General features: G+C 33.2%; 1 protein-coding gene across 11 annotated transcripts in view; it reads left to right on the forward strand.

Moving 5' to 3' along the window:
- LOC309621421 (serine/threonine-protein kinase MARK2-like) overlaps positions 1 to 13,454 on the forward strand; it is a 445,069-nt gene that overhangs the window by 28,970 nt on the left and 402,645 nt on the right. The gene's annotated exons all lie outside the window — the stretch shown is intronic.

Consider the following 13,454-nt stretch of genomic DNA (forward strand, 5'->3'; position numbering starts at 1 on the left):
TGAAAGTTTAAGTTTTTATGGGCAAATGTTTCCTCCTTAAATTAATGTGATATAAAATTAATAATCTCCTTTCTTATACGCACATTTTTCTGGCCTTTTTTTTCCATTCATTTACTTTCTTCTGCATGTACATATGGGATATCTAAATATAAGAATTTTTCTATCTAAATGAGTGTATCTCATTAAAATTATTTCTTTAAGATGTATATTCAGTATTATTGCTATTGTCTTATTTTACTCTGTTTTTCTTTTTTTTTCCTTTTTTTTTTTTCTTGGATTGCTACTTTGATATATCCTTCCTATTGTATCATCTTTGGCCATGTGTTCTGCATTTCCTTCGTGTCTTTCTCATCTCACATCCCACTCATGGTGGTTCACTGTGTCTCTTCCCATTCATCCTTCATTTTGCAGGAGAATTACTGGTATCTCTTTTTCTGTTTTCTGGTGGCATTAGAAAGTAGGGCTCAGCTGGGCTGTTGGTAATAGCAATTGTTGGATTTGCCCTCTACATTTTTTCAGTTATTGAATTGAAAGTACTTTGCAAGGATTTATTCTTTTGTATAAAAGGGCACTGAATAATCCTTCAATTCAGGATGCACTCCTGAGCCTCTGCCAATGCTAGAGGCTATTTGATATTTATATCCTCCCATTGCTAACATGTAACCAGAAACTGCTCTTCTCTTCTCACTCATCAAAACAAACACAGATAGAAAAGAAAAAACCCCCAAAAACCTGGTTTTGGTTCTAATGACAGCAGAAGACAATTACATGGAGCTTTTTGAGCAGTTTTCTTTTATTACCATCTTCTCATGAGGATTTGCTGTCCTTTTGTTTGTTTAGTATTTTTATCAATATTTTATATAATTTTATTAGAGAGGATAGAGTAGGCTGTATTATTATAACAAATAAGCTTCAAAATATCGGTGGATTAGCCCAGCAAAGTTTTATTTCCTACTCATATCACAGTCTGGTGCAGGCTGGCCCTTCCTCATTGGTGACTTGGGAATCAGGCCATTCCATCGTGCAGATATAGATCTGGAACACACAGAATCCAAAGTCCCTGCTTAAGGGCAAAAAGGAAGGGTAATGTTGTACAATGGGCCAAATCTAGAAGTGTTTTATATTACATATGCCTATATTCCACTAGTCAGAATTTAATCATATGGTCTCTGACCTAACTGCAAGAAAGATTTGGAAGGTCAGATTGTTGTGTGTCCAAGAAGATAGTAATTTGAATACATCTTATCATCTTTGACAGAACATTTTAGTTACCAGATTATTTTATTCTGCTTTCGCACATGGAACACTCTCACTCTTTCCTGAGAAAGACAACATAAAGTCCCATCTGGTCAGTGATTATTGTTCAGAGTCCCTGTCTCTGCGTGCCATCAGATCCAGATGTGGCTTCCTTTAGTCTGCAGAACTACAAATGTAAACCGCAAATTATCTTCCCTTTCCAGGACAAACACCTAGAATGTAGTGATGGAGCAGGCACTGGGTACACACAATTATGGCTCCCATCTGGAAAGGCAAAGAATGGGAGGCAGACAGTACCAACTGGAAAACAACAATGTAAGCGGGGAAGAGCTTTTAATGAAGCTCCCAGGCACACACGCTGAGGGGGAAAGGAATTACCTTGATTAAACTCTGATTCCCACAATAAGTCTAGTTGTCGTCTGTCACCATACAAAGCTATTACATTATTCTTGACTGTATTTCCCACACTGTACATTTCATAACTATGACTCATTTATTGGGTAACTGAAAGTTTGTACCTCAATCTCCCTCACCTATTTCCTACCCCAGCCCACTTTCCACAGATTAATGATTCAGATGATGACTATATGCTTTTGGCTCATGTACTTTGAAATAATCTTTTTCTAATTATATTTTTAACTAAGAATTATTGTGTAAGTATTTATGTTCAGGAAATTATTAAGTAAATGAGGAAACTGGAAATTTTAAAACCATCAACTAATATCACTGAGAACACTTAAAATAATATGTCATTGATTAAACAATTAAATCAAGTTTTTGCAAAAACCAATTAACCTTATGATAGGGAAAGCAATAATTTAAACAGTTTACCAACTGTAATGTATGCATTTATGTTAAAGAACTACAATGTGTGGAGAATCAAAGTAGATGAAATATAAAAAAGAGAGCTAATACTTCCTCAAAGAATGCAATAAGGAAAAATGCATAAGTGAGGTAGATCCCTTATGAAATTTTCATTGTTAAGATATTTACATATTTTGAATCATAGTTTATGCCAAAACTCTACACACATAAGCAGTATAATTATTTAAACTTTTTGAATAACTGTATTTCTAGATCATATTTATCCAAATACACTTGTGTGTGGAATATAAAGGTAAATAGTTGGGATTTTTTAAAAACCTACAAATAAATTTTGGTCTGTCAAATAAAATGTATACTATCATTGTTATTTGACAGATTGTTAAGTGGCTTTTGAAAGATTACTGACAGTCTTGAAATACTAGTTTTAGAAAAAGGAAAAAGAATGATGTCTGATATTAACGAAACATTCCTTCTTTGAAAGTAGTGATTACCTGTAATATTTTTATATGCTTTACAATTTTTTTCTCTCTTCTACTCTATTTTTCAAGTATTGCCAACTCTAGTTCAGGGATAGAATCTATTTTTAGCTAAAAATGCATAACTAAACAATTTACCTCTGTAAATAACATTCAAATTTGACTGAAGTATTTTTTTCAACTCTCTTAATTCATTGTCATGTCATTATAGGTGCACTAAAATCCGTGGGCGTGAACTTGAGCTTTCTCATTCTATTTGGCTTAATAATGTTTCTTGATTTCCTAGTATTTTCCTTTTCCGAAAAATTGTAATTTCAATGTCTCCATCACCTTTACAGGGATTTTATTTTAAAAAGCTGCTTGCTTTTTTTTTTTTTAAATATAACATGCTGTTTATGAATAAAAAGATTATTCTGAGATAAGAGAAATCAAGATATTTTGAGTTGGTTAGTAATTTTTTCACTGCTATGGATAACAGGGGATTAGATATAGTATTAGGTTTCCATACTGAGGTTTCTGACAATTATATTAAAAGTCATTACATATAATATATCTATTATTGTATCTGATAATTTTGCAACTTGAATAAAGTTTGCATGAAATAGATTATCAATAAAAACCTTTTTTCTCGGAATTTTAATATAATAGAAATGACATCACTGTGTTTTGTTTTAGAAAATGCAACATTGGAGGAGCTGCATGTTGTTTCTCTACTAACGAAATCAATCCTTGACAGTACCTTGTATTTTTTTTTTAATTTGAAACATTTTTATTTCACAGAACACAAGATATCTACTCTTAAGTATAAGTAAAAGTAGTTACTGTCATACTTAATAGCAATATATTTAAATACTATACTAGTACAAGCCTGAAAGTAAGGAAGCTATATACTGTCATATTTTGTATTTTAGAATTCATAAATCTAAGAAAAATTTCCTATAATAGTAGTCATTTTAAAACAAGCCTAATTTTTAAAAAACTTTTTGGCTTATGTGAACTATGAAAAAGTACAATCAATTCAGAATTTGAAATAAGCTACAAAATATATGGTGCAAGAAATAGTTTTGTTCTTATTAGTCTCATCTTTACTATTTCCTTAAAATTCCTTAAACGTATACACATATCAAATTTCCTTTTTCTTTATAAAAGTAAAGTAAATACTTCTCTTCATTCTGAGGTCACCTAACTGTTAACTCCAATTCATAAGTCAGATCATGTGTCTCCAGTGCACAAAGAGCTGAACCCAAAATCAAGTCAATGTCTTTATGGTACCTAGAAGGCTCTAGTAAATATAACCTCCTATTCTCTTTCTGACATCATCTCTTCTATTCTCTTCTATTCTCTGCCTCTGTTCACTTCAGCCTTACTGACCTACTTGCTATTTCTCATGTACAGAGCATCTTTGCACTGGTCTTCCCCTCCATCTGGAGAGTTCCCTACCCCATATCTGCGTGTACACCTCTCTAATCCTTCCAGTTTGTGCTCCATCTTTCTCAAGATATACAGACCAGCCTCTTCAAATTTACAAAGCCTCAGAATTCTTATGCCTTAGTCTATAGTTTCTGTAAAGTGTATTATCTTCTCACATACTTTATACTTTTCTTTGCTGTTTATTGTTTATATCTGACCTCTAGAATGTGAGATTCATTAGATAAAAGATCTTTGACTATTATCTTCTTTGCTCTACTCAAATCACCTTGAACGGTACCTAGCACATGTTTTGCACTCAATAATACTTGTTGTCATTTGTGAATGTTTTCTCAAATGTCCTAGGAGAAATTGTGACACTCAGGGAAAGTTCATGTGTAAGTGCATGTGTTTGTGTATGAGAGAGAGTGTGTGTGTGTACTCATGTGTGTGTGTATGTGTATGAATGTATGCGCATACCTGTGTCTGGAGGAGTAGCTTGGAAGATAGTGGAGAGCAGATACCAGCCTTGGCATGCTGAACACAGGAAAGAATATTCCTCTCAAAAATGATTGTGTTAAAGTCTAGAGAGCAAAAAGGAATTGTGTAGAAGTAAAGATTAAGGATTTTAATGTTTTAGATAATCCACTTTTTGTTGCCAGCAACTGGATTGTAAGGGATGAGATAGATGCAAAGGAAAGCTATAATTGTCCATGTTTGCTGGACACTGAGTATTGAGCTATAATTTATGGACTTCATTCTGCTAATCCCCCTGTATATTTAAGAAGGTAAGTTGAGCAGCAGTTTAATAGAAAGAGATTCCTATCTATTGGCAAAGACTGGGATGGCACAGAAAAAAAACCTCAATTGAATACAAGTAAAGAGGAGGAAATTGTGGTTTGAGGCCTATAGAACAAAATCCTGCTGAACAAAAGAGAAGAATGTGACTTTGAATTTTCAAAATAAGAGCAGAACTTTGGAAATATTTTATTAGAGAAATAAGAAGGCATATTTTTGAGAAAAATTCTTTAAATCTTACTAGAAACTTCATAAACTGGATAATGAAAGATAAAATTGAAAGGAAAATTCTGACAATATCAAATGGAAAGGATAGAGATAATAGGATAAGTGCTGACATACTTACGAAAGACAGAAAATGGAGATCCAATCTTAGAATTGCTCATTCCAGAAAAAAATACCAGAATAACTGGAACAGAGGTTATCTAGGGATATAAGTAAAATGTTCCAGCCCTTATAGGAGACTGAATAACATAGACCAAAATTCTCATTAGCTTTGAGAAAAAATAAAAGTCATTCACATGTATTAATTCTGATAATAATTTGTAAAATTATCAATAACTAAAAATACTTCAATTATTGAAAGGGAAAATATTTAAAAAGAAAGGGCTTTTGAATAAAGAAATAAACAAATATAAGCAAATCATAAATCAAAAAAGACCATAGCTTTTCCTTCTGAGACACTATGGTTTAGAAAGTGTTCCCTGGTTACAAGTAACAGAAACTGATAGTTGGAAACAGGATTGTTCTGAGGACCAACATGAGGAATGAAAAAGGTGAAGATAATGAGGGCAAATTCATATGAATCACAATGGCTGAAACACAGAATATGAGAGAAACAGGGATGAGCTGAATTTGATGGTGTGGTAAAGACTGCTAACAATCCTCGAATATCCATTTTCTGCTTCTTCCTTATAGAGAATTTCCCAGCTGTTAGCTAGACTTTCCATTTACACACTCTATTTCATTGTTTTCATTTCATTTACTATCAGTTGCAGACTAAGTTTGGGTCAATGGAATGTGAAAGGAGAGATGGACAATTTCAGATTGTCCTTAAACCCAAACTTGTTGGCCCTAGAATTCCTTTTCTTCACTTTTCACAGTCTGGAATAGGAACATCTCTCTGAAACTTGCTTGAATCATACAGATAACGGAAAACTTTGAGAAATATTTGGACAGAATAATGAAAGGGACCAAGTTCCCTTAAAAAGGACTAGACCAGAACCTAGTGATATATACTTCTATCTTTTCAACTACTGTTTGTATTTTTGTTTTGGGGGTCTATTTAATACAGTATCATAGACTCTACCATAATTATTACAAGCAATTCTTACAAGCCTTGGGCTAGACTTTGCAAAGTATAAAGAGATAACCAGAGAAGTAATAATATCAGGTTTTTATTTTAGAAAGATCTCTCTGGCTACAGAGTGGGGATCCAATTAAATTGAATGGTTTACAAAGGAAATTGGTTTGCTAATACAGGCAAGGTAGGTTTATAACTCTACTGAGTAGGGTGGATATGATTTACATAGAAAAGAAACAGTGGAAGAGGAAAAGGTTTGGGAGGGAAAAACATTAAGGTTTTGAGGTCTGTGGGAAATCTGTATTTTCCAGTATCATCATGGAAATACAGGTGTGGAGTCTACAATGTTGGAAAGATTGTTAGAAAGATGGTTGAACTAATAAAAATAGAGTTGTGTGTATTCTAGCTATGATTTATTCTAATAGCTTAAAATAGAACTTCAAATGGTACAAATTGGAAAATAAAATTAAGTGGTTTTGCTTTGTTTTGTTTTAGAAATGTCACTATTAAATAACATTAGAAATGACCTGCATTATGTAATTCAGTGGCATAAATATACCAGTTTTTGTTTTTGTTTTATTAAGGATGCTCAGAAAATGATGAGTTAAGGGAAGTCATAAAACACTGTCAACTTTAATAACACTATTATTTTATACCATAATCCAAATTCTATCATTCAAAAGATCATCTTCAGATTAGAATTCTGTGTACATAAGGAAAAAAATTAAAAATACATTAGGTCAGTGTTGAGGGTGAAAATAATAAAACAAATATATGATTGCAGCTACTCCTATTCTTTTTGTGCCCGGCTTACAAGTACATGTGTACAATGTGTATAGATAGAGAAATTTCAAAGGAATGTGATCGCTCTTTTATGTTAGTATGACAAGCTTCTATTTGCATATGTACAGAAATCCATATTCTAATCTGTGATTTACTAGAAACTAGGATTGTCACCAGTGTTTCAAAAATAGAGTGAAAGCATATATGTGCTAAACAAAATTTTTGTTTAGGTGAATCTTTAAAATATTAATATGTTTTGTTCTTGCTCTGGTAAATGTTGAAGAGTGAGAGATGCATTATTCATTTCCCATCTCAAAATTCTAGTGGAGCCTCTGAGTTGTGAGATATGGACCATCGCCCAGGGCAGAGTTGGAATGGGGAATATGAGGTGTTTGTATTTCAGTGATATCCTGAAGAGGAACCATGCGTGTTTAGGCTAATCAAGGGAAAGAGGTTCAAGGGTTTGAAGGAGATAGAGCTGGAATAATTCAAGAGAGAAATATTGAAGTTAGTTGAAGATAGGGAGGGTTTGATGGAAAATCAAGGGTAGAAGTTTGCAACCAGTTTGAGAGTTTGAATGTCTTGATAGGCTGAACTATCTGTCATGGCCAAGGGAAAAAAAAAATCCAGCATTGACGAGGTTGAACCCACTTGTCTTTCAACATATCACTCACATGTCAACGATGAAATCTCAGTAATCATCATAATGGAATGGAAAATATTGTTCCCCTTTCCCAATTTTCTTGTGCCACGTTAGAAAAGGAAACTGACCTCAAAATGTAATAAGTGGGATACTATAACTCTGGATTGGAAGGCCAACAAAATATATCTAAATCAAAATATTAATATTTTGGCACACAAAAAATACATAAATAGAAACATTTATTGTAGCCCTTTCAAGTGTGAGCCTTATTCTTTTAAACTTGAAATTGGAATTTTTAAAGATGGGCGTATATATCATATTCCCAAATCATCAAAAGCTGCTTGTACAATTTGATTACAGTATACCTAGGGGTATAATTATTAAAAATGCGAAGATAATTTCTTATTCATGGTTTATCAGAGACATTTGAACAGAGTTGTAAAACTGAAATACACTTTTCCTACTGTAGAAGATTTTGTATTTGCAGCAACTGGAGTAAGTACCAGAATTCATTCTATTCCAGGGTCCCTCATGCAGCAGTAGGGCTGTGTTCACATAGAAGGAATTTTAATCTGAGTTTAGATGTCTATAGTTCTTTTTTTTTTTTGATTTTTTGAAGGATACTTGATTTACAGTGTTGTGTTAATTACTGCTGTCCTGCTAAGTGATTCAGTTATACATATATATATATATATATATTCTTTTTTTTTAATGTTCTTTTCCATTATGGCTTATCATAGGATATTGAATATAGTTCTCTGTGCTATACAGTAGCACCTTGTTGTTTATGCATTCTATATATAAAAGCTTACATATGCTAACCCCAACCTCCCACTCTATCCCTCCCCCACTCTCCTCTCCCTTGGCAACCACCAGTCTGTTGTCTATGTCTGTGATTCTGTTTCTGTTTCACAGATAGGTTCGTTTGTGTCATATTTTAGATTCCACATATAAGTGAAATCATATGGTATTTGTTTTCCTCTTTCTGACTTACTTCACTTAGTATGATAATCTCCAGTTGCATCTATGTTGCTGCAAATGGCATTATTTCATTCTTTTTTATGGCTGAGTAGTATTCCATTGTATATATGTACCATATCTTCTTTATCCATTCATCTGCCTATGGACATTTAGATTGTTTCCACGTCTTGGCTATTGTGAATAGGGCTGCTATGAACATAGGGTTGCATGTATCTTTTAGATGTCTATAGTTCTTTAATGATTCCTGCCATTTTATAAATCTCTCTTTACAGGTTGGAAACAAACAAAATTTTTTCCAAATCAGATCAGAGAAATAGTATGTTTCACAGTATTCACAACTTCCTTTGGGGGAGAATTTTGCATTCCTGATAAAATGTCTAAGCAATTTTGTGATAAATTTAATGGTATGAAGAAGACTTCTGGGAATCTAGTACCCAACAAACCCAAGTAACTGTCAACCATATGTATTATTATTTTATTCAAACATATTTGCCCCTTGTTTTTAATCTAACAGTCATTATCTAAAGTTTCTCTTTTGTAAACATCCTTATGAAAAAAGAATCTTGTAATTGACTTCTAGAGTTATCTTTTCGGCAACATGTTTGTAATAAAGCTTTGACACTGTTTTTAATTATCCAAAATTTGTTGGTTTTGTTTCATTTGTAACAAATGCAGCATTCACTACAGTTTCAATGAACTGTGACTAAAACTGGAACATGGGGCAACCAGGAAAGAAATATTTGGAAACTTATATACAAATAACTACACTTTCCACTGAGATGATTATGTTGCATTACCTGATTTCTCTAGTGAATTGTGCTACTTCCTAAAAATATTTTAAAAGCATTATATAAAATAATATAAACTGAACTTATGTTAAAATGAGAATATTTAAAATATTTGGGGGGATGTGGCGCTATGTTCTATCTGATACTGTAGTTTTATTGTTTTTAAATTTTAAATAACTGCATGTCAATTTCTTTTTAAATATATATTTTAAAAAATTATGATCATATAGCTTAATCCTAGAATAAAGACCCCAGCTTCTTAAACATTTAGTATCTGTAATAAATAGATGGAAATATTCATTTCAGTAGAGGAAATGCATCACGAATAGTTATGGTAAAGCTGGACCATTAGGGTGAACCTTGGGATTTTGCTGTTGTTATTGTTTGGGAAGGAAGAATTTGGCTATGTTTTCTTGGTCTTTTAGATATAAGTCCTGTTGTTATTTTTGCCTACAGGGTAGCATTTTTCTTAAATACCAAATGACGTTAAATAATTAATCACTTATTATTTTAAAAAAATAAAAGCAAGAAAACAAACACCCTCTCAGATTTATAAAAAGAGACCTTCATAACTGCTGCATCAGAAATTATAGCTTAGAAAAACATCTTGGTAGCTGTATCCTTCCAAAATATTTTATTAAATTCTCCAAAGGTTTTAATTATCTCTCTCCATAACTTAAGAAAAACTGCGTAAATGTTTAGCTTCAAGATGCCTGAAGACAGAGCTATATATGGACTCACATTTATTTGAGTGAAAGAAAATGAAGCTGTCATTTTGAAACCGACAGCATATCTTCTCTTAAACGATGATATTCAAACACAGAGTTTTGGTATTTTGAATTTCTTTATATAACCCTAATTTGTTTGTAGGATGAAATAACCATTGTCTTTCCTTTTAGGGTGGGAATAGTCAGAAAAATTGTATAGTATAACTTGGATCCTCCTTTTTCCCTAAGAAGTGTGATGTATGCTCTTGACTGAGCATGGATTAGAAGAAAGCCTTCACCATGTTTTCCCAGATTGTTTTAGTTTTGTTTGGTTTTGTTGTTAATGTCCTTTTCAGTTAGGTTTTTTTTTTTAATTTTCCTTCCAGTTGGGAAATTGATTCACAGTTGTAGGCATTCATTGTAATAAAGTACCCAAGATGAGAAAGGGTTATTTAAATTATCATAGGTACCTAGCCAAACTTGTCTCTTGTTATTATTCTTTTATAAAAAGAGTTGTTAGAAAAAACGCTTCTCTTTATGAAAGTTTTGACTATACCTGAAATGTTGGTGAAAGGAGTTGAAGGAAGAATTTTCTCCCTTTGTGTCCAAAAGAAAAAGAAAAGGGTTATGCTGTATATAAACAAATGAGAGGTTAGAAAAATTGCACAGTGCTAATTACATCTTTTTTTCTTTGATTGTAATTTACTTTATCAGTGTTGAATTTCAGGAGATCTCAGTAAGAACAGAAAGCTATATGTAAAATAACATCTACTTAGTATGGAAAACCATTTTGGTCATTGTTTTATTTCTAAAATCAATGTGTATATGTAACATTAAAAATGCTTAAAAATGAAAATAAGCCAGTTTTTAAAAATATGAATGAATATATCTTTCCTTGGAATTTATCACAATATATCGAATAGGAGAAAATTACAGTTTTCTCTGTGGATTCTTTTATAAAACTCAACGCTGTATGTGCTGCCACCTTTTAAAAGTTTATGATTGAAAAGAAAAAGTTAAAGACCTCTTCACAGCTTTGATAAAAATTGCTTTATAAAAGTCTGGCCATAAGGAGATATAAATATCATAAAGAGAGTAAGTCAAATGGTACATTATATAAATAGAACCAACAACATCATACATTTATAGGATACTGCAAATCATCTGGATTTTAGCTCTCAGAGACAATAATCGTTTCAATGTTTCAACTCAGTATTATTCAGTAAAGTAGTTTTGTTGTATTTTTATAATATGCTCCCTCCTGTATACTTGTCAGTTTCATTCAATATTTTCAATGACAGAGTTCGTGCATCCATCTACAGAAGAAAATCATGTTTAAAAATATTTCAGGGATATGACATAAATAAAGGTCATAACATTTCAGTCATTAACATTATTCCCCGATTATTTTCTAGATTAGATACTTAACATTTTAAAAAATGACTCTGAGTTGAAACTTTGTAAAATTATGAATTTTCTATAGTTTGCAATTTATGCAGCTGTGTTAAAACACATCTATTCCTTTGTGTCACTACAATTACCTATAGTTGTTTGTCCCTACTATTAAATGATCATTACTAGGATCATAAATTCAGACTAATCTTGGAATGACCAAAAGCTTATGACAGACAGATCGGCTCTGGGAACTTACAGTCCTGTGATAGAAATATAAGTATAATGAACTTGAATTTAATTAAACACTGGCCAGAAAATACAGCATGAAAAAACCTCCACATTGGTTGGATAGAATTTTATAAGTATTGTGTTTCAATATAATCATTTTAAATGTTTTACGGGTCCATTAAAACTGTCTATTTTGTCTTTACAAGTTACAAAAATCACACACAATGGTCAGTAATTTTCTAGATTCTTTTTTAATAAATTTATTTATTTATTTATTTATTTTTGGCTGTGTTGGGTCTTCGTTTCTGTGCGAGGGCTTTCTCTAGTTGCGGCAAGCGGGGGCCACTCTTCATCACGGTGCGCGGGCCTCTCACTGTCGCAGCCTCTCCTGTTGCGGAGCACAGGCTCCAGACGCGCAGGCTCAGTAGTTGTGGCTCACGGGCCCAGTTGCTCCGCGGCATGTGGGATCCTTCCAGACCAGGGCTCGAACCCGTGTCCCCTGCATTGGCAGGCAGACTCTCAACCACTGCTCCACCAGGGAAGCCCAAGATGACATTTCTTGATTTGGATGCTGGTTGCACAGAAAGTTTAATTCATGAAATTCATTCATGTAATTCATGTATACGTTTATGATTTATACACATTTTAGCATACATATTACTGTTCTCAAAAGGTTTTGCTTAAATAAAAAAGGAAGACTTCAATATGAATTAAGGTCTAAGTGATCATATTTGATGATCTTACTGGATCCACAGACCATGGATATATTTCCATTAATGGAGCAATAGTCTCCACCCTGTTCAACCTGCTGCAGTGGTTTGGGTTCAGATTTACAATCCATCTCACAGCACAAAACAGGCATCACCCTGTTTTAAGGTGGCTTAGTTTTAAGAACTAAGAAAGAATTCATGACAGGCAACAGTGTAGCATGCAAAGCAACAGCATAACTTAACTTTCGAGACTCTGAGGCACAAATTCCCATTGCCCTAATTTAGCAGTTCAACATGTGGTCATGATGATAATGGTTGAATGTTTACCCACATTTATCAGTGATGACTTGCCAATTTTAAGCTGGTCATATAGCCTGAGACACCAGTTCACCTGGTAACTGTCTTTTAATTTGATCAGACTTTTTCTTCCTCTTAAGGTGCACTGTTTGAACATGGCCAGTTTCCTTGAAAATAGCTCCCTCTTGTGTTCCTATCTAAGTTAACAAGTCCTATCATACCCAAGGTGAGCCTCCAGAAAAATCCTTTCCATGTCCAGTCCATACCAAATCCAGTTTCCAAAGCCCTAAGAACATCTTACTACATTGGGGCAAGTGATAGCTGAGTCATCAAAGTGCTGAGTACTTGTGGTAATGGTGAAATTCAAGTAAATGATATGCACCCTCAACAAATATGTCATCTGGGCAATTGTTAGCTGATCATATTCAGAGATGTGTTTCAAGGTGCATTTCAATCAATATGCAAAAATGACTTTGCATAAATATCTTTTCTGAAGTTTCAGAAACAAATTATCACTGATCTTTAACTGTTACATCACCAACATTCATCATTTCGGACGTTAATGCTGTTTCAATAGCCACTTTTATAATGATCCCTCCATACTCATACGTGGTCTAAGAGCAAAGCAGAATCTGATAGAGGAGCAGGCAGTAAAAATCCCTTTGCTTTGTACCCATGCAGTTGTCTAAAAAAAATGTCATCCTGGTTCACGGCCACATGGTGCACCAGCTGCTCTCTGCCAGGCATAAAGCATACAGTCTAGTCCTAAGGTAGTATTTCTTTTAAGGTTATAAAAGAAACTATATGATAACACAACCAAGGAAGTGCTACAGATGTGATCAATTCAACTGCTGTT

Source organism: Balaenoptera borealis, assembly GCF_965194805.1.
Source record: "Balaenoptera borealis genome assembly, contig: HAP1_SCAFFOLD_420, whole genome shotgun sequence".
Lineage (NCBI taxonomy): Eukaryota > Metazoa > Chordata > Mammalia > Artiodactyla > Balaenopteridae > Balaenoptera > Balaenoptera borealis.